Below are 23,110 nucleotides of genomic sequence, written 5' to 3' on the forward strand. Positions count from 1 at the left end.
TGTGTTAATTGGATGTTATGGATATGTATATACACAGACGAAAAAGACTGTTTTTCATATGTTTGGGTATAAAAATTATATGTTTGGAACTCAAATTTTTTAACACTAATATTTTTAAATGCAAGCATATAATGTTCATAATCTAGCATAACATGTTTGGTACATATATGTTAATATCTTAGAACATACTATGTTTGGGACATAAAATGTTTGTAAATATAATATGCTTATATGCACACATATATTAATTTAGAAATAGCCTATAAACATATATGTGTTTAGAAAGAGAGACCTAGAGAGTATGCTGCAAGTACAATAATGGAAGTAACCAATTGGCGCCTTAAAAAAATATCCACACAAAGAAAATTTCATTAAAATTTTTTTCTTCCAGTGTATGCCTAAGGTGAAACATAATATGTTTTAATAATACAAACAATATTTTGGACCAATCCTGAAAATATATAAATGCCCCATTTTAATATTATTATTATTATTATTATTATTATTATTATTATTATTTTTATTATTGTTATTACTAATTTTAATATTATTTTTACCTCTATATTACCACAATCACTAAATCAAAGCAAAGTCTCAGTTTTAATATATATTAACAATCGATATGATTTTATCAAATAACAACAATGGTAGTTCCTCAGTCAACACGTACAGTATGATAAGGATCTTGTCAAAAGTACACAAAGGGCTAAAGATTGTTCATTTGAATGCTCAAAGTTTATTGAAGAAAATCGACGAATTTCGATATATTTTTGCTGACTCTAAAATAGACGTGATATGCGTATCGGAAACGTGGTTTCGGAGAGATTTGCCTGATAGATTTGTTCGACTCGATGGCTATAATATCTATCGGGCTGACAGGCAGGAACATGCAGGCGGAGTAGCTATGTATATAAGAAAGGGGTTGGACGTTAAAGTCGTATGCTCTTCTCTACCAGGGAGCTCAATGGAATATCTTTTTCTGAGTTTGACTAGTAGGGTATACAAGATTTTACTTGGGACAATGTATCGACCCAATAAGCGCGTTGATATTGACACACTAATGAGTGATTTGAGGCCAATCTCCCTATCCTTTGAGGAAATTATTATTACCGGCGACTTTAACTCAAACCTTTTTGTTGACAGGAGTATGATCAGCGAATTCAATGCATTAGGTATGTACTCCGTTAATGAACACATACCCACTCATTATGGCAACACATGTAATACATTACTGGATTTATTTATTGTGACATCCCTCCAGAAATGCGAACACTATGATCAGCTGACATCGTCTACATTTTCAAGACACGATCTAATTTTTCTTGCGTATGACTTCTCGACACATACTGCGTCACAGACCTTCAGTTTTAGAGATTTCAGAAACATTGATCAACATGATCTCATTGCCGATTTCTTTAACATTTCTTGGAATGATATTTATTTCTTCACTGACATTGATGAAAAGATTAAGTTTATGGAGGATAAATTAGTGGATTTGTATGAGAATCATGTACCATTGAGAACTAGGGTGAGAAAGTCTCAGAACCAACCGTGGTTCAACACTGATATAAAAAGATTGATAGCAACGAGAGATGATGCTTATAGGCGATGGAGGCGATTTAAGACATCCAGGCTTAGGGATGAGTTCAAAGTGTTAAGGCGCGAAGTGGTCAATAAAGTAAGGGAAGCAAAGATACGTTATTATGATGAGAGATTTAGTAGTGCACTTGGCAGCAGGCAGAAATGGCAGGAATTGAGAAACATTGTCGTTGGTGTCACTAGCAACGACAACCAGTGTGATGTAGATCCGGATGAATTGAACAGACGTTTCGTTAACAATGACATACCTCTTGCGAATGTACAAGCGTTATCTCATGTTTTGTCCTCTGATTGTGAATCAATTTTTAATTTCAAATGCATCTCGGCACATGACACATTACGATCGATATTGAGCATCAAATCATCTGCCACAGGATTGGACAATTTACATCCCAAATTTCTTAAGTTGATGATATATCCACTACTTCCCATTATAACACACATTTTTAACCACATTCTTACTGTGTCAAAGTTTCCTACAAGCTGGAAAATGTCTAGGATAATCCCTATTCCTAAATCAGGAGGGGAATTTAGACCAATAGCGATCTTGCCGTTTCTGTCAAAGGCTTTAGAAAACGTTATGTATGAACAGATTAATTATTTTATTACCCATAACCACTTGCTAACTGACAGGCAATCGGGATTTCGTTCAGGCCGTAGCTGTACGACTGTTCTAGTCGATGTTGCTGAGGGAATTAGGCAGAACATTGACAGGAACAGGTATTGCTTTTTACTTCTGCTGGATCATTCGAAGGCCTTTGACTCGGTATGTCATGAGATATTGTTGACGAAACTTAGGAGGTATTTTAAATTTGACGATACCGCTAACTCACTTTTATCATCCTACTTGGAAGGAAGAAAACAAGTTGTGTTTTCCAGAGGAAATAATTCGCAACCAATGGCTTTATCAAGAGGAGTACCCCAGGGATCAGTCTTAGGTCCTTTGCTCTTCTCACTATATATAAACGATATAGTTAATGTTCCATATGGTTGCGATATTCATGTGTATGCTGACGATGTACAGCTATGCTTTTCTTGCAATATCTCTGACACTCCGGCATGTATTGACGACATCAACATCAATATGGAAAGGATTAACGTATGGGCTGCGAACAATGGACTTCAGTTGAACTCCAATAAGACAAAGTGCCTCGTTATATCTAGGAATGGTTGCGATCTGAATTCACTTCGTCCGATAACACTTAAAGGTTGTGATATTGAATATACTTCATTCGCTAGGAATCTGGGTATAGTATTTGACAAGACACTTTCTTGGAATAGGCATATAGATAGCACTGTAGGTATGGTATATGGGATGCTTCGCTGCTTATGGTCAATTCAAGCCTACATCCCAATAGAGGTACGTCGAATGATTGCCAATGCGCATTTAGTTTCCCGAATTTTATACGGCTGCGAGATCTACGCAAATTGTGATGTGGAGCATATGAGAAAAATTAGGACGGTAACAAACGATATAGCCAGATTTGTTTTTGGTGTAAACAGATTTGAAAGTATCTCAAGTCATGCGAAAGAATTATATGGGATGCCGTTTAATAGACTGATGGAATTCCGCTGCTTACTCCTTCTACATAAGATAATTCATAACCACGAACCCAAGTACCTTTTTGACCGACTTTCTTTCCCTCGTTCGTCGCGTTTAAGTTGTGTCACTCCATTTAGATCACGATATTTAGTCTCCGATAGACAATTTTTTATTCATGCAATACGACTGTGGAACAACCTACCATCTAATCTGAGAAACATTTTTAATTTTGTTCAATTTAAGCGAATTTTGAAATCACACTTTGCTTTGATTGATTAATACATAATCCAATAAATCAAAAAATCTAAAACTATTGAAAATTATATATTTGCTATAATATGCTTTATACATTTAGAATTGATTTTTTTTCTTCTGTTTTGTTTTCATCATTGTCTTTAAAATTTAATTAAACTCAATAAATTTTTTTATGTGATGTTATAATTGTAATAATGACGATTTTGTTTATAGATGTTATGATTGCATAATTGTTTAATATTAAATACTACTGTTTTTACACAATTGTTAAATTATTTCTATGTAAATGTAGTACAGTTTATAAGTTCATACTTTTTGTACTACTATGTCAATAAATACAAATACAAATACAAATATATGCTTGAAGCAAAATGTGTTTGGGACATATGTTACAGAAGCGATTTTTTTGGGTGTACTATTTTGGATGGTATATACTTTTTGCGATAAACGTTGATTCTTTTACAGTATGTAAAAACAATTTCATAAGGACTAATTCAACATTTTTAAGATTATTTATTTAAATCAAAACTGGTTTTGTTTACATTAAGAAAATTTCTCCTCACTTCAAAGACGACTTTAACGCAGGGATGCAAATTTCAAAAATAATGAAAACATTTTTTAAAGCAAACATTATTAACTCCCTTTTAATAAAAAATTCTTTATTCTAATGAAAATTGTTATCAATATTTTGTAAATTGCGTATTCAGAAATTTAAATTGTATAATTCTCCATATTAGGTCATTATTATTTTCTTCTTTTGTTTTTTCAATGTAAATTTTTATTTTTCCATCACTCCAATTTTGAATCTACTATATCTTAATTTACATAGATACTGAAACAAATATTAAGAAAATGTCTTAATTTAAGTAAACTTTTGGTCATGTATATTTTTTGGATTTCCAAAATAAAATTAATACAATAGAACATATCCCTTGAGATGAGGTGCAATCTAAGTTGCAAATTTCATTTCATTGTTTGCAAACATAGTAAAAATCTAGAATGTATCCAATTCAGACATTCAGTCAGAATGATTCTGCAGAACAAATACTAAGAACTTTGCAAAAAGAAAAACAAGAATACGCAACTTACCTTATGCCTTTCGTTTGGAATTTTTGTTGTTATAGCTGTTGTTGATTTTGATGCTGTTGCTGTTGCTTTTGTTGTTGTTATTGTTGTTGGTATTGTTTGCACTTGTTCTTCAACAAACTTAACACATAAAGGAGTACTGTTTTGTTTTTGTTTGCTCCGTGCGAACGTGTGTTCTTCAATGGGAATATGTAATGGCGTTCGGGAGTGCAGTACAATAACAAACAAAAAAATAATCAGAGGTAAAACTTTTTCACTGATTAAGAGAAGAGAACAAAACGGAGAAGTTTATTTTTCTTTGAGTGTAGTTGTGAAGTTGTATGGCATACATTCATCCATCCATCTACCCACTTAGAAACACACTTACTCTAAACAAAGGAATTCCACGAAACCGGAAACAAAACACGTGTGTATTTGTATGTGTGAATGTATGGGATTTCACTTTTATGTATGAGGAGATGTGAACGTTTTCACTTTGGATTGAATATATTTGGTAAGTTGTTTTTTGTTTTATATTTAAACAAATGAATTTAGCTGTTAAACAAATGTGGGCTTTGTTGTGTTCTTTTTCACTTTTGTTGGATTTTTCCTTCTCACTGTAACCAGAATTGTTATGTTGTGTATATGCATGAAGAAGATCTGATTTTTTTCTGGCTTTATGGTGTTTTCATTTTATATTAAGTCAGGTTTTCTTTTCAATTGTATATGTTTTCACTTTTCTAAATGAGATTTTGTTTTTTCATCTTTTAAATTACACTATGGTATATATCAGTGGACCAGATTTATATTGTCTTTGCAACCTGTTAATAAATAAACAATTTTTTTGAAATTTAAAATGGTTATTTTGAAATTTAAAATGGTTATATAGGTCTTATTGTTTCTTTACACAAAGAGGAAGATCTCAGAAATTAATACAAGTATATACGGCCGTAAGTTCGGCCAGGCCGAATCGTATGTACCCTCCACCATGGATTGCGTAGAAACTTCTACGAAAGACTGTCACTTGGGTTGTGGTATCTCAAAACTTCTTAACATCGTTTTCTAAATTGTGAGTTAGTCCATACGTTGTATGTATTAGACAATACGTAGAGAGCCAGAATTGAAATATGGGGGTCGCTTATATGGGGGCTATATACAATTATGAACTTGATATGGACCAATTTTTGTGTGATTAGTGATCGATTTATCTGATGGCTATATATAACTATAGACCGATATGGACCTAGTTAGGCATGGTTGTTAACGGCCATATACTAGCACAATGTACCAAATTTCAACTGACTCAGATGAAATTTGCTCCTCCAAGAGGCTCCAAAACCAAATCTCGGGTTCGGTTTATTTGGGGGCTATATATGATTATGGACTGATATGGACCACTTTTGGCATAGTTGTTAAATATCATATACTACCACCACGTACCAAATTTCAACCAGGTCGGATGAATTTTGCTTCTCCAAAAGGCAACGGAGGTCAAATCTGGAGATCGGTTTATATGGGGGCTATATATAATTATGGACTGATATGAACCAATTCCTGCATTGTTGTTGGATACCATATACTAACTTCAGGTACCAAATTTCAACCGAATTGGATGAATTTTGCACTTCCAAGAGGCTCCGGAGGTCAAATCTGGGGATCGGTTTATATGGGGCATATATATAATTATGGACCTACTTCGACCACTTTTTGAATGGGTGTTTGAGGCCATATATTAACACCACGTACCAAATTTCAACTGAATTAAATGAATTTTGGTCTTCCAAGAGGCTCCGGAGTTCAAATCTGGTGATCGGTTTATATGGGGGCTATATATAATTATGGACCGATGTGGACCAATTTTTGCATGGTCATTAGAGACCATATATTAACACCATGTACCAAATTTCAGCCGGATCGGATGAAATTTGCTTCTTTTAGAGGCTCCGCAAGCCAAATCGGGGGATCGGTTTATATGGGGGATATATATAATTATGGACCGATGTGGACCAATTTTTGCATGGTTGTTAGAGACCATATACTAACACCATGTACCAAATTTCAGCCGGATCGGATGAAATTTGCTTCTCTTAGAGGATTCGCAAGCCAAATTTGGGGTCCGTTTATATGGGGGCTATACGTAAAAGTGGACCGATATAGCCCGTTTGCAATACCATCCGACCTACATCAATAACAACTACTTGTGCAAAGTTTCAAGTCGATAGCTTGTTTCGTTCGGAAGTTAGTGTGATTTCAACAGACGGGCGGACGGACGGACGGCTCAGATCGACTCAGAATTTCACCACGACCCAGCATATATATATATATATATATATATATATATATATATATATATATATATATATATATATATATATATATATATATATATATATATATATATATATATATATATATATATATATATATATATATATATATATATATATATATACTTTATAGGGTCTTAGAGCAATATTTCGATGTGTTACAAACGGAATGACAAAGTTAATATACCCCCCATCCTATGGTAGAGGGTATAACAAGTAAGGTCCGTCCGTCTGTCTGTAGTTGTTCTTTCTTATAAATCGGTACTTTCCACCGGACTATACACAGAAACCAACATAAATAAAATTTTTAATTAATATAATACTAATTAAAATAAAAATCTATCACGTAAATTAATTGGGGCAATTACATTAATTTTGCTAGATTGGATGCCGTTCGTTTTTTATGAGCCACTATAGTTTTTTCGCTAAATTCGATTTTGAGCACTTTTTGCAATTTTTTCAATTTTTTGCATGGTCATAGCTTGAAAAATTCATTAGTTCTTGACTCGGCCAACAGAAATCGGAAGGTGGAAAATTTCCATCTTCATGGTCAAAACTTCAAAAAATGGCGAAAAATTGACCATACTTTTTACCAAACAATCAAGGGAGGAAATGTAACCTATAAAATTATAAACAACTTTCTAGTACATACCAACTTCATATGACCACTCCCTGACAAACATTTTTCCAAAATTTATTTTGTGCACCTCCTCCTCCTAGAGAAAAATATTATTTATGGATGGGAAGACAACATTTTTGCCGCAAAAATGTTGTTTTCTGCCCAAACATAATGTTCGAGAAACTAACAGTGTTGTGACAAACGTTTTACATGTTCACCGTCCAAAACTAACATTTTACTCTAGGAGGTGGTCATATTCCTTCTTTGGTGTACAATTTAGTTGACATTTTCTAACTTTTTTCCTGGTAGGTTCTTTCTTTTTCTTTTGAGTCCCGCACACAGTGATAATTCCCCAGTATTAAAGGTATTAAATGAAAAATTTGAGCCATGGTGGTGCAATGGTTAACACGCCCGTCTTGAACACAAATGGTTATGGGTTCAATCGAGCAGTACTCATGATTCACCATTTATGGTATCACAATGGAATAGTCTAAGAGAGCCTAAAATAACGGGATGCCACGATATCTAACCTAACTTAAATTAAACATAGTATTGGGTGCACAAAGTAGAAAATCGGGATTGACAACAGACTATACATAAACTATACTCTTGTCATAACCTCATTCCATAGCTTGCGTTTTTAGTATGTGTCATTGCCCGAAGTGGAAAATTCATAATTTTATGGCTTTCAGTATGTTTCTTGCACACAAAACAGCATTTGCGAACAACTGCTCCAAAGCCAACAAAGGAAAGAGTTTTTGCATTGCATCGTTACTGGTGACGAAAAATGGATCCACTACGACAATCCTAAGAGAAAAATTCTATGGTTACATCGGTCATGAGTCAACCTCAAAGCCGAATAGCCATGGAAAGAAGCATATGAAGTCTATTTGGTGAGACCTGCTATACCCAAAGAAGGAAGAGTTGCCTTTTATATTTTGGGATTAGGCAAGTCTAGTCTTACATTCAACCAACTGACAGCCCTATCAAAAAGCTTGATATATTTGAGGTTATACGTACTCAGAACATTTTGACATGGGAACGTGTTGTTTACAGCAACTTAAAGATTCATCTCGCCCAAAAAAAGGAGTTAAATCATGAACATTGTCGTATGATTACTTGTTAGACGTTTCGACGTAGATTGACTCAACAACAGTACATCGATTAAATTATTTAAATTTTTGGCTATGAAGCTTCGTCAAGGACTAGAGTTTGTCGATGGTATGGTGAATTCAACCGAATCCAAGTTCACTCCAAGCCCAAAATCATTTGTTCTTTTGGAAACCATTGATGCTGTATACCAACTGATGTTGCAAGATCGTCATATGACCTATAGTAAAATTGAGACAAACTTAGGCCCAGCATACATTTCATATTGCATGCAAATTTGATGGGAAAAAATTTGTTCCCGCCTCATTTCTCAATCGCTCAAAAAGGCTCGCAATGATTGGTCGAAAGAAATGTCCAAAAATGCGATCGCAGTGCTTCGAAACAAATCTATGACATCGCGATAGGTGATAGGTTAGGTGGCAGCCTGATAATCAGGCTCACTTAGCCTATTCAGTCCATTGTGATACCACAGTGGTGAACTTCTCTGCTGCCCGATTCCATGTTAAGCTCAATGACAAGGGACCTCCTTTTTATAGCCTAGTCCGAACGGCGTTTCACATTGCTGTGAAACCATTTAGAGAAGCTTTGATGAATCGTGGATTTAAGCGTATGAGTCCGAAAATAAACAGCAGTTGACTGTATAGGTGTTTCTAAATCCATCAAAAATTGCTCGCGCACGAAACACTTCCAAGCAAATGATTGCCTATGTTTTCGTAAAAATTGAGCAATCGTATCTCTAGAAAAACGTAGATCAGTCCATTCTGGGTGGTACACAATCATTTGTTTGACTTCGCACGGAATGACATCTGTTTATCCCCGTACCAGTGTTGCCAGTTTGGGGGTTTCCCCCAAAATGTAGGGGGGTTTTTTACACGTTTTGGGGGATTTTTAGAGGTAACATTTATTTGGGGGGATTTTTGGGTGTAAAAAAAATCTTAGACCTTATAAAGTGGAGCAATTCTCGACAAAATTTGGAACAATTCTGGCATGCATTTTGAGAAAAAAATAAGGGAAGTCAACCCATGTTCCTAAATACAAGCAAGTATGCATTGACATTCTTTTTTAAACGCATCTGTTGAAGGGACATTTTTAATATTTGACACAATTAAAAATGGTGATGAAAAATGGATCCACTACGACAATCCCAAGCGAAAAAAAATCTATGGTTACATCGGTCATGAGTCAACCTCAAAGCCGAATATCCATGGAAGCATATGAAGTCTATTTGGTGAAACCTGCTACACCCAAAGAAGGAAGGCTGATGTTGCAAGATCGTCATATGACCTATAGTGAAATTGAGACAACCTTAGGTCCAACATACATTTAATATTGCATGAAAATTTGATCGGAAAAAAAATTGTTCCCGCCTCATTTCTCAATCGCTCAAAAAGGCTCGTAATGATTGGTCGAAAGAAATGTCCAAAAATGCGATCGCAGTACTTGATATATCAGGCTCACTTAGCCTATTCAGTCCATTGTGATACCACAGTGATGAACTTCTCTGCTGCCCGATTCCATGTTAAGCTCAATGACAAGGGACCTCCTTTTTATAGCCGAGTCCGAACGGCGTTTCACATTGCTTACGAATTTTAAATGAGAGGTTTTACTGGAAAAGTTGATACACCTCTGCCTTGGCGAACACCCCTTTTGATATAACTTTAAAAATTTGCTTGCTCTAGAGTGCCTACTGAAACAAAGCATGCCCAGTTCCGAAAAAAAACATTACCGAAAACGTTTTTCTTTTGTTAGTGTTTTTAAATCTCTAGGAAATTTTCAAATTTTTATCACCAACAAAAATTTTTGATTACAAAATTTTTATTTTGCAATAAAAAAAATCATTTTTTATCTCAAAACACAGTCCATTTCGCTTATATCAAGCACTGATCTCTTCTGACTTTAATTCTTTAATAATAAAAATGAAGTTACATAGTAAAAAATTAATATAATAGCATATAATTTCGTTCATTTGTGAAATATATGTAAAAAACCCTTTTTGGTGTACCGTCGAAGCAGTGACTAAACCCACGACCATTTGTATGCTAGGCGGACATGCTATTTTTACATCGGTTCGTGGGCGCCCAAAACTATGCTATACAAATATAACTGTTTGACTGTTTGCGTTATTTGTTGTTGTTGCGTTGATGAAAGTTTTTCAGCGGTGGATTATCCCATCTCAGTAATGCTGGTGACATTTCTGAGGGTTTCAAAACTTCTCTAAGTGGTTTCACTGCAATGTGGAACGCCGTTCGGACTCGGCTATAAAAAGGAGGTACCTTGTCATTGAGCTTAACACGGAATCGGGCAGCACTCAGTGATAAGAGAGAAGTTCACCAATGTGGTATCACAATAGACTGAATAGTCTTAGTGAGCCTGATACATCGGGCTGCCACCTAACCTAACCTAACCTTGCGTTGATGACTATAGCGATAATTGTCTGTTTATGACAATAACATCTACGTTGCCCAGTGGATAGTGTGTTGGTTTACAAACTCTATGGTCAGCGATTCGATTGTCCGTCCAGGCGAAAGGTAAAATTTTATAATTAAACAAATACTGTAAAATGAGGTGTTGGAAAACATGTTCTAATTTATAACGCTTTTTTGCTTTGTTGTCAAGATACAAAAATTCAACAAGTTGAAAGAAAATTTCATTAATTTTGAAGAATTTTTCAAAATTATTAAAGCCACACAGAAAAAAATTTCCGTAGTTAAACTAACGCTAAATTTAACTTATTTTTATTGGAAAAAAATTATTTGCTTGTAGTTAAATTTTATTATTTTTATCGAAATTTTCCACAGCTTAATGAAATCTTACTTTTTTTAAGTATGTCCCAAAAATTTTATGAACTAAACGTGAGTATACAGTTCAATGACCGGACACATAAGTTCAATATGAACTACAACAAATGAAAATTTTCGTACGATTCCCAAAAATAGTAAGAATGAACTACTGTATAGTTAAAATGGTCATGATTTGGCGCCAATGATTTTCTTCTTTACTTTTAGTTAATTTTTTCTTGTATGAGATGATGTAATTTCGTGAACTGCAGTTAAAAAGTACAACATGGCATTAAAATTTCCTGGTTTTAACAATTCTTTGTGGAAATCTCAAAATGTGGAGTAAAATTTAGTTCAATTTTCGTGCGTGGTAGTTCATTCTTCCTATAAAACAGATCACTTTTTTTCGGTGCAAGTTGACATTAGTCAAACAACATTTTCTTTCGTGTTAAGATACCCAAGTCGAATCACAACTATAAGGACAAAACGGCGTCATTGAAAGGCTTATTGACTTTGTGCCCAGGAAAAAATTTTTATTTCAGAGAAATGCGTCTTCTAGGCTAAGCAAAATTCGCTTTCGTATTTTAGGGACATGAAATCTTTGGCCTCGCGACAATTTTGTTTTTTAGGTGTGATCAAAATCGTTTTACCGAATTTCCCTTACAATACATAACCATTTTGGTTATATGTTCTTCAAACAAACGGATAGATACTTATATTTGTAAACCAGTGACGTTAGGGGCTTACTTCAACATTCCCATTCGTGTTTGATGTCGTGCTTCGATGATTTTGAATGTAAATGTAAATAACTTCACACGCACATGAGAGAATTGAATTTTAAGATACGATACGAAAAAAAGGTATCAAAAATTATGCCACCAACGTACACCATCCAGTAACACCCTGGAGAAGCATCATCAATAAAATAAGTAGGGAAAAGAGCTTAGTCTTACGCCCAAAAAAAACGTACACTAATACAAACACATTCACGAATTCAAACACACATACTCGTACACTGGTCTACACACAAGATTTCAAATATATCACCAAATACATATGTTGTTGTCGTTGTTGTTATATCGCCCTTTCACAATACACAATAGTCTTTATTCATACACACACTTGAGCGACTCACCAATACCACTCTCTCTCTCTACCAAAAGTCGATTTTCGGCAGACGTGTTTCTTTTCTCCAAAGCCTTAATAACGCTCGTTTCTGTGGATATTGTTGGTGTCACTTTTATTATATTTTTTATGTATTTTTAACACTCTTTTATATTTTTGTAACTGTAGTTGTTGCTTTTTGGTTGGTTGATTTTTCTATTGACTCTGCTGCGGTTTGTTTTTAGATTCTTAGTATGTTTCTGTAATGCTGTTGTTGTTGTTGGTGTTGTTACCGTTTAAAGTTTAAGGTAGCAAATTTCCTGAAATTATAAGAAACAAGAAAAATAAACACACGCATCAAAGAAAATTCAATTTACATAACAAATTCAATGAAATAGGTGTATAAAATCAATATTTGTGAAATAAATGTATGTATGAGAGAGAGAACGACTCTTAAGTTTAATCCTTATAAGGTGCTTAATTGTTTTCTTTTTTTTATACCCACCACCATAGAATGGTGACGGGGGTATAATAAGTTTGTCATTCCGTTTGTAACATATCGAAATATCGATTTCCGACTACATAAAGTATATATATTCTTGATCAGGGAGAAATTCTAAGACGATATAACGATGTCCGTCTGTCCGTCTGTCTGTCTGGCTGTCTGTTGTAATCACGCTACAGTAATGAAACAATCGTGCTGAAATTTTGCACAAACTCGTCTTTTGTCTGCAGGCAGGTCAAGTTCGAAGATGGGCTATATCGGTCCAGGTTTTGATATAGTCCCCATATAAACCGACCTCCCGATTTGAGGTCTTGGGCTTATAGAAATCGTATTTTTTATCCAATTTGCCTGAAATTTAAAATCTAGAGGTATTTTATGACCATAAAGAGGTTTGCCAAAAATGGCGAGTATCGGTCCATATTTTGGTATAGCCCCCATATAGACCGATCTCCCGATTTTATTTCTTGGGCTTATAGAAACCACAGTTTTTATCCAATTTACCTGAAATTGGAAATCGAGAGGTACTTTGGAACCGCAAAGAGGTGTGCCAAAAATGGTGAGCATCGGTCCATGTTTTGGTATGGTCCCCATATAAACCGACCTCCTGATTTGGGGTCTTGGGCTTATAGAAAACGTAGTTTTTATCCAATTTGGCTGAAATTGAAAATCTAGAGGTACTTGAGGACCATCAAAAGGTGCGCCAACTTGGGCTTCTAGAATACGAAGTTTTTATGCAATTTGCCTGAAATTGGAAATCTAGAGGTATTTTCGGGCCATAAAGAGGTGTGCCGAAAACGGTGAGTATCGGTCCATATTTTAGTATAGCCCCCATAATAACGATCTCCCGATTTAACTCCTTGGGTTTCTAGAAACCGTAGTTTTATCCGATTTGCCTGAAATCGGTCCATTTGGTAATGCCTCCATATAGACCGATTTCACTTCTTGAGGGTATAGAAGGCGCACTGATCATGAAAATTGCTTGAAACTCAGTGTAAAATTTCCAGCTTTTCTCGGGTGAAAATCAAGATTTCAAATCAAGACGTTATTTTATTATTTTCGTGCACACTTACGAGAGATGATTCCACTAAAACTCAAACAAAAATGGTTCTTGTAAATCCAGAATCTGATATGGTCCTCATAGGTGAAATCTTTAAATTTATCTTCGGGAAGTGTCCTCAAGTCCTCAAGCCCTCCTGAAATTTCAAAGAAATCCTAATATTTGGTTCATGGTGCTGGGTATTTAAGATTCGGCCCGGCCGAACTTACTGCTGTATATACTTGTTCTTATTATTCTTATGCTATGGTCACACTAGGCAAATATTTGACAGAAATCAAAAAAGAATGCGTCGCCACAGCCAAACCAGCTAACATTTTTCGCTCATATTAGATATGTAACGTCATGGCAGTATTATTTTCCAAAACCGGTAACCAGATATTCGGAAAATGATTCTGGAAAAATGTTTGACACTCATTTTGGTCAAATATTTGCCTAATGTGACCATAGCCTTAGATACACAGAAAACACTTTTTTCTGATTCAATCACGAAATCAATTGATCCAATTAATTTTTTAATTGTAATTGCTTCAATCAATAATGATAGTATCAATCACAGTATTAATTAGAAATTAAAAATATTCTTGGTTAAACAATTAATTGATTTATTCGACAATTTTACACTTTGCCAAAAAAATCCATTTTTGAAATGAGATACTAAATTATATGCTTAGTAATAATTCTTATATCTTTACTTGTAAAAACTATTTTATCTTTTTACCACAAAATACAATTAATCTTTTAAATGAGATAATCTATCAAATATTTTTTAATTTAATTTAATTTTTTATTGGGATAATTAACATTTGAATTAAAAAAGCAACAAATGTTCAATCATTTTCTTAATTGACTTTATATGTTAATTTGGTTAAAAAGTTAATTGTATCAGTTATTTGTATACCACCATAGGATGGGGGTTATATGAACTTTGCCATTCCGTTTGTAACACATCGGAATATTGCTCTAAGACCCCATAAAGTATAAATTCTGGGTCGTGGTGAAATTCCGAGTCGATCTAGCGATGTCCGTCCGGTTGTTGAAATCACGCTAACTTCCGAACAAAACAAGCTATCGACTTGAAACATGGCACAAGTAATTGTTATTGATGTAGGTCAGATGGTATTGCAAATGGGCCATATCGGATCAAGTTTACTTAGAGCCCCATATAAACGGACCCTCAGATTTGGCTTGCGAAGCTTTTTAGAGAAGCAAATTCCATCCGATTCGGTTTAAATTTTGTACGTTGTGTTAGTGTATGCACCCTCAAAAAAATCGCTTCTGTAACATATACCCCAAACACAGTTTGCTTCAAGCATATATATTCAGGATTGGTCCAAACAAAGTATTGTTTGTATTGTTCAAACATATTATGTTTCACCTTAGGGCATACACAGGTAGTATAAAATTTTAATGAATTTTTTTTTGTGTGGATATATTTTTAAGGCGCCAATTGGTTAGTTCCATTCTTTTACATGCAGCATACTCTCTAGGTATCTCTTTCTAAACACATATATGTTTATAAGCATATTATACTTACAAACATTTTATGTCCCAAACATAATATGTTCTAAGATATTAACATTTTTGCTTGTTTATGAACATTGTTAAAAATTTGAGTTCCAAACATATAATTTTTACACCCAAACATATGAAAAACAGTCTTTTTCGTCCGTGTGGTCTTTTACAACCATGCAAAAATATATATAGGCTCCATATAAACCATATAAACTCCTGGCGCTCTAATTACCTCGCGATCTGCCATTTTTGTCCGGCATATAGCCCATATGTACCTTCTTACAATTTAGAAGACGATGTTAAGATGTTACCTTGCCATCGGCAAATGTTATCACAACCCAAGTAACCGATTGTGGATTACAGCTTTTAGTAGAAGTTACAACACAATTCTAGTGGAGGGTACATATGGTTCGGCCTGACCGACTGACCGGCCGTATATACGAGGGCAGTTCGGAAACTTCTTAGCCTAGCACAAAAAGCGCGGTGTAAACAGAAAAAAGTTAGGTGTTTTGGAAACTACCATCTGTCTGTGTGGCAACTCCTTCATATAGAAACAGGAGTTCAAAAAACGCATCCGCATTTTTTTACAATGGAAAAATTAGAAATGCGTGCTGTCATTATATATTTACATAAAAAAGGTTTATCGTGACAAGAAATTCATAATGATATGGTGTATGTGTTAGGTGAAAGTGCTCCTTCATATGCAACAGTAAAAAATTGGGTTGCTGAATTTCAACGTGGTCGTACAAGCATTGAAGACGAACCACGTAGTGGACGTCCAAAAACAGCTATAACAACAAAAATTTTAGGCAAAGTACATGATATGGTATTAAATGATCGACGAATAAAAGTGCGTAAAATTGCTAATATCATGGGCATCTCAAATGATCGAGTCCATTTAATTTTGCATGAAGAACTACAGATGAAAAAGCTTTCTGCAAGATGGGTGCCACATTTGTTAACAGTCGATCAAAAACGCATAAGAATGAACATTTCTGAAGCTTTTTTGGATCGTTTTAAGCGAAATAAAATGGATTTTAAGCGTCGTTTCATAATTGTTGATGACACATGGATCCACCACTATAATCCAGAGATAAAAGAACAATCCAAACAATGGACTGAAGCTGGAGGAAGTGCCCCAAAGAAGGCAAAAATAATTCAAGCTGGTAAGGTTATGGTAACGGTTTTTTGGGACTTCAAAGGTATTTTATTGATTGAATATCTGCAAAAGGGTAAAACAATAAATTCAGAGTACTACTGCAACCTTTTGGATCAATTAAATTTACAAATTCGAGAAAAACGTCCTGGCTTACAACACAAAAAAATAATTTTTCATGAAGACAACGCACCAGCGCACAAGAGGGTTTTAACAGTGGCAATCAACGAATTAAAGTACGAGTTGCTTGACCACACCCTCAAAAAAAATCGCTTCTTTAACATATGTTCCAAACATATTTTGCAGGAAGCACATATATTATTGGATACTGCCGAAACATTAATATGTTTGTTTTATGTGAACATATTATATGTTTGGAAGTATTTTGAGCCCACAAATATTATATGCTTGGAAGAATTTTCCCCAAAGACGATTGTGCTCATTGCCTAACATACTCGTAATTTTCACTTCCACGAAATATTTTAGTTCTTGGCACCTTTTTCTGTAATACAAATAATGTTGAAGAAATTATTCACTTTTATACATTTTCTAAATTTTACCTTTGTCTGCACGGAGAATCGAACCGAGGACCATACAGTTTATAAGCCAACACACTATCCACTGGACTACGTAGCTGTTATAGTCACCAGTAGATAATTATCGTTATAAGTTACATTTATATAGCATAGTTTGCAGCGCCCACGGGCCCATGCAAACATAACATTATTTAACAGAAACATATATTTGTTTGCAACGTAGAGCAGTGGTTAGCATGTCTGCCTTGCATGCAAAGGGTCGTGGTTTCAATCCCTGCTCCGACCGAACATTTTTTTTAATTTACACATTTATATTTATATTTATGCTTGATATAAACGAAATTGACTGATTTTTGGATAAAATATTATTTCTTTATTGCAAAAATAACAATTTTGTAACAAAAAACTGTTTTTGGTACAAAACTTTAAAATTTGGAAGGAATTCAAAAACTCTAACAAATGAAGAACGTGGAGTCGAGTATAAACATACATAAATAATTTTATAATATAAACATAAATTTATTTAGGCGTGAACAGTTTTTTACTAGCATTTAACACCATCGCTCTAAAATGCCTTTTATTTTTCTTTAATAATTCATTTTAAAGAAAATAAACTTTTTAAATTGTTTTAGCTGCAAAACTCGAACTTAATGCCCGCTTTTATAGTTGAAGGTTTCCGCAAACTCCACGTGGACTACTTATTAATAAAGAGGAACTAAACTTTGTTTTTATACATTTTACTGTGTAATTTTTCACTATTTTCTCCTTATTTAATTTTACTGCCCAACTCAAAAGAGTATAGTGCCCATTCGCTATTTTTATGAAGACCCCTGATTTCTTTTAACGAACCAAGAAAAAAATTGTGCCCATAATGCCAAAATGATAAACAAAACACATGTCCACACATACATAAAATGCTGCTCTCAAGGCGAAAACATATGCTGTTTGTTTTTCAAATGTCTATTTTCTTGGTTCCGAATGTCTATTCTCTTTATTCAAATTAAATAATATTTAGACTTAAGCATATCAAATTTTTGGCCTTATCATAAAACAGTTTTCCGAAACAACATACAAGCGGTTTCACAGAAATTGTTTTCTTTTGATTCTTTCGCTGTGTTATGTTGATATCTTTCGTCAACTCTCCCGGTTTCCATCTCTATTTCTTTCTCTACACACTCTCTGTCGCTTTGAATAAAATAAAAAAAATCCTTGCTGACAAGCGTTTTACCTCAAATGGAGATGCAGTTAGAGTTGTAAACCACTATTTTGAAGACCTTGAGGAAAACTATTTTAATCAAGGGATAGAATTGCTAGAAAAGCGTTGGACTAAGTGTATTGAAGATTCTAAACTAAATATTCTCTTTCATTGATAGGCTAAGAAGTTTCCGAACCGCCCTCGTACTTGTTTACGTTTTCAACTTCAATCAAATGTTTAATTGGAAAATTTTTGTTGTTATTTTTCTCTATGTATAGGGAACGTTTGATTTGACACGAACATAAAATATAGCAAAAATATTTCGAAACTCAATTCATGACTATCTGTCCGTCCGTTGGTCTCCATGAATGTTCAAGAACCCATATTAGATCATTAATCTAATATGAAGGATTATGCAACCAAATTTTTAGGAAACGCAATTTACACAATACTTAAGACAAATTTCATTAAAACAATTTAAAAAACAAAATATTTTCATTAAATTTAGGGCACGCATCGTAGAAATTTGCGTCCTTTCGCCAATGTTGTATCTCTTTGAACTACGGAAAATTTTCCTTAAAGTCAAGGAAGACATTTTTGATTTAAAAAAGTCATCATTAAACTCACTGATATATTGAATCTTTAGATTTAAGATAAAAACACAAGTTAGTCAAATAAAAATCTAAGACCTATTTTGAGGATTTGCATCTTTGGTTTAAAGTTTTTTTCTGGAATTAAGAAATCATTTTTTACTTTGAAGTAACATATTCGTTATTTGGAGTTTTAAACTGACATTTGTTTGTACGTGAATAGCATTATTAATAGATCGCAAAAACAGAATGAAAATTCGATAGATGAGATTAGAGGTGTGCACGTGACACGAAATTTTCGTGACTCACGAAAATATTCGTAACTCACGCGTGAGTCATGAGTCACGCTCATGTCAACGGCGTGAGCGTGATTAACAAACCAAAATGTCGTGCGTGAGTCGCGAAAACAATATCTTCGTGAGTGTGCGTGAGTAACGAATTACGCTCACGAAAGTAATCCCGCTCTCCAATATAAAACGCTTAAAAGTTAAATTCATTTGTAATTTTAGTGACACCTAGGATGTTAAGAGTTTAATAACGCTCTCGATTTTAATCGTGCTCATGATTGCAGACAGGTCCACAGGTAAATTACTCATAAAATTATTCGTGAGTTTCGACATATTTCGTGAGTCACGATATTTTTCGTGAGTCACGACATTTTCGTGCGTGAGTAAAAGTTTTCTTTTCGTGAGTGTGCGTGAGCGTGAGACCTACCAAAGAATGTCGTCCGTGAGTGTGCGTGAGTAAGATTTTTCCGTCGTGAGTGTGAGAAAAATATTACTCACGTGCACACCTCTTGATGAGATCTGTATCCTGATTTTAATTTTATTGATCCTAGATGTAAAGCTACAAATTCCTTTATTTTAAAGACGTCACATCTTTGGCTCGGAATCAATACCAAAATCCTTAAGGGGAGGTCAAACTCCAAGTAAACTTTTTATACCCTCCACCATAGGATGGGGGTATATTAACTTTGTCATTCCGTTTGTAACACATCGAAATATTGCTCTAAGACCCCATAAAGTATATATATTCTGGGTCGTGGTGAAATTCTGAGTCGATCTAAGCATGTCCGTCTGTCCGGCTGTCCGTCCGTCTGTGGAAATCACGCTAACTTCCGAACGAAACAAGCTATCGACTTGAAACTTGGCACAAGTAGTTGTTATTGATGTAGGTCGGATGGTATTGAAAATGGGCCATATCGGACCACGTTTACGTATAGCCCCCATATAAACCGATCTCCAAATTTGGCTTGGGGAGCCTCCCGGAGCAGCAAAATTCATCCGATCCGGTTGAAATTTGGTAAGTGGTCTTAGCATACGGTCTCTAACAACCATGCAAAAATTGGTCCATATCGGTCCATAATTATATATAGCCCCCATATAAACCAATCCCCAGATTTGACCTCCGGAGCCTCTTGGAGGGGCAAAATTCATCCGATACGGTTGAAATTTGGTACATTTTGTCAATATATGGCCTCTAACAGCCATGTAAAAATTGGCCCATATCGGTCTTTAGTTATATATAACCGATGACTTATTACACAAAAATTGGTCCATATCGCCAAAAATAATCTACCAAAACTTTATTTCCATAGAAAATTTTGTCAAATTTTATTACTATAGAAAGTTTTGTCAAAATTTCATTTCTATATAAAGTTTTGTCAAAAGTTTATTTCTATACAAATGTTTGTCAAAATTTTATTTCCATAGAAAATTTTGTCAAAATTTTATTTCTATAGAAAATTTTGTAATCTACCAAAATTTTATTTCCATAGAAAATTTTGTCAAATTTTATTACTATAGAAAGTTTTGTTAAAATTTCATTTCTATAGAAAGTTTTGTCAAAAGTTTATTTCTATAGAAATGTTTGTCAAAATTTTTCTATAGAAAATTTTGTAAATAATTTATTTCTGTAGAAAATTTTGTCAACATTTTATTTCTATACAAAATTTTGTCAACATTTTATTTCTATAGAAATTTTTGTCAATATTGTATTGCTATAGAAAATTTTGTCAACATTTTACTTCCATAGAAAATTTTGTCAACATTTTATTTCTATAGAAAATTTTGTCAAGTTTTTATTTCTTTAGAAAATGTTGTCAAATTTTTATTTCTATAGAAAATTTTGTCAAAATTTTATTTCTATAGAAAATTTTGTCAAGGTTTCATTTCTATAGAAAATTTTGTCAAACTAGATTATATACGTATTTAATCGGCTTTTTTTGTTTAATATATACCCCGTATGGGCTAACTTACAATTTAGAAGACAGTGTTAAAAAGTTTTACGATACCTTGCCATCGGCAAGTGTTATCGCAACCCAAGTAATTCGATTGTGGATGACAGCCTTTAGTAGAAGTTCCTACGCAATCCATGGTGGAGGGTACATAAGATTCGGCCTGGCCGAACTTACGGCCGTATATAAAGGGTGATTCTTTTGAGGTTAGGATTTTCATGCATTAGTATTTGACAGATCACGTGGGATTTCAGACATGGTGTCAAAGAGAAAGATGCTCAGTATGCTTTGACATTTCATCATGAATAGACTTACTAACGAGCCACAACGTCGAATTTTCAGTGAATGGGCCCTAGAAAAGTTGGCAGAAAATCCGCTTTTTATCGACAAATTTTGTTCAGCGATGAGGCTCATTTCTGGTTGAATGGCTACGTAAATAAGCAAAATTGCCGCATTTGGAGTGAAGAGCAACCAGAAGCCGTTCAAGAACTGCCCATGCATCCCGAAAAATGCACTGTTTGGTGTGGTTTGTACGCTGGTGGAATCATTGGACCGTATTTTTTCAAAGATGCTGTTGGACGCAACGTTACGGTGAATGGCGATCGCTATCGTTCGATGCTAACAAACTTTTTGTTGCCAAAAATGGAAGAACTGAACTTGGTTGACATGTGGTTTCAACAAGATGGCGCTACATGCCACACAGCTCGCGATTCTATGGCCATTTTGAGGGAAAACTTCGGAGAACAATTCATCTCAAGAAATGGACCGGTAAGTTGGCCACCAAGATCATGCGATTTGACGCCTTTAGACTATTTTTTGTGGGGCTACGTCAAGTCTAAAGTCTACAGAAATAAGCCAGCAACTATTCCAGCTTTGGAAGACAACATTTCCGAAGAAATTCGGGCTATTCCGGCCGAAATGCTCGAAAAAGTTGCCCAAAATTGGACTTTCCGAATGGACCACCTAAGACGCAGCCGCGGTCAACATTTAAATGAAATTATCTTCAAAAAGTAAATGTCATGGACCAATCTAACGTTTCAAATAAAGAACCGATGAGATTTTGCAAATTTTATGCGTTTTTTTTAAAAAAAAAGTTATCAAGCTCTTAACAAATCACCCTTTACTTGTTTTTTATTAGATTAGTATTGAATTTGAAGTTGGCCCATATCGAACATTTTGTTCTGGCACTTCTCTTTAATAATAGTAAAAATTTGCTGCAATAAAATATTGATCTTGGGCTCTATGCCGAAAGTTCGGCTAATATTATATATCCTCCACACTGAAAAACAAAACATGGTCGGTTCCAAAGATTTTGTCTTTACTTTAAAAATGTTGGTATTGATTCCGAGCCAAGAAGCGGAGAATACAAATAAGGTTCCTTTTAAGACACAATTTTCTTTTAAATTTAGGTTTTGTGTACTTGCTTCTAGAAAGTAAATTTTAATATTTAGGGGTTTCAGCTTGTTTTCTTCATATGCTATCAAAATTCTTTAAAAACGAGTTAACGACAACTTTGTTTTCCAATTACAGACTCGACTTCCATAATTTCTACTATGCTATGTTTCAAGTAAAAAACGTCTTTAAAATAAAGTGTTGAAAAACATGTCCTATTTTTTAACGATTTTTTGCTTTGTAGTCAAGATGCAAAAAGACAACAAATATAAAGACACACGGATGAAAAAGGCTGTTTTTCATATGTTTGGCTAGAAACATTATATGTTTGGAACACAAATTTTTAAACACAATATTTTTGAGTGCAAGCATATAATGTTCATAAACCAGCATAACATGTTTGGGACATATATGTTAATATGTTAGAACATATTATGTTTGGGACATAAAATGTTTGTAAATATAATATGCTTGGATGCAAACATATATTAATTTAGAAATAGCCTATAAACATATATGTATTTAGTAGCTT

The 23,110-nt window shown here is 34.2% G+C and overlaps 1 long non-coding RNA gene across 1 annotated transcript in view; it reads right to left on the bottom strand.

Moving 5' to 3' along the window:
* Positions 1 to 4,486: 4,486 nt before the first annotated feature.
* Positions 4,487 to 23,110, bottom strand: part of LOC142224004 (uncharacterized) — a 53,715-nt gene continuing 35,091 nt past the window's right edge. Inside the window, exons 2-3 of the long non-coding RNA XR_012718995.1 lie at positions 12,431 to 12,719; positions 4,487 to 5,283 (exon numbers count right to left, since the gene is read on the bottom strand). This is a non-coding gene — a long non-coding RNA (uncharacterized LOC142224004). The remainder of the gene's footprint in view (positions 5,284 to 12,430; positions 12,720 to 23,110) is intronic.

Source organism: Haematobia irritans, chromosome 2 (assembly GCF_050003625.1).
Source record: "Haematobia irritans isolate KBUSLIRL chromosome 2, ASM5000362v1, whole genome shotgun sequence".
NCBI lineage: Eukaryota > Metazoa > Arthropoda > Insecta > Diptera > Muscidae > Haematobia > Haematobia irritans.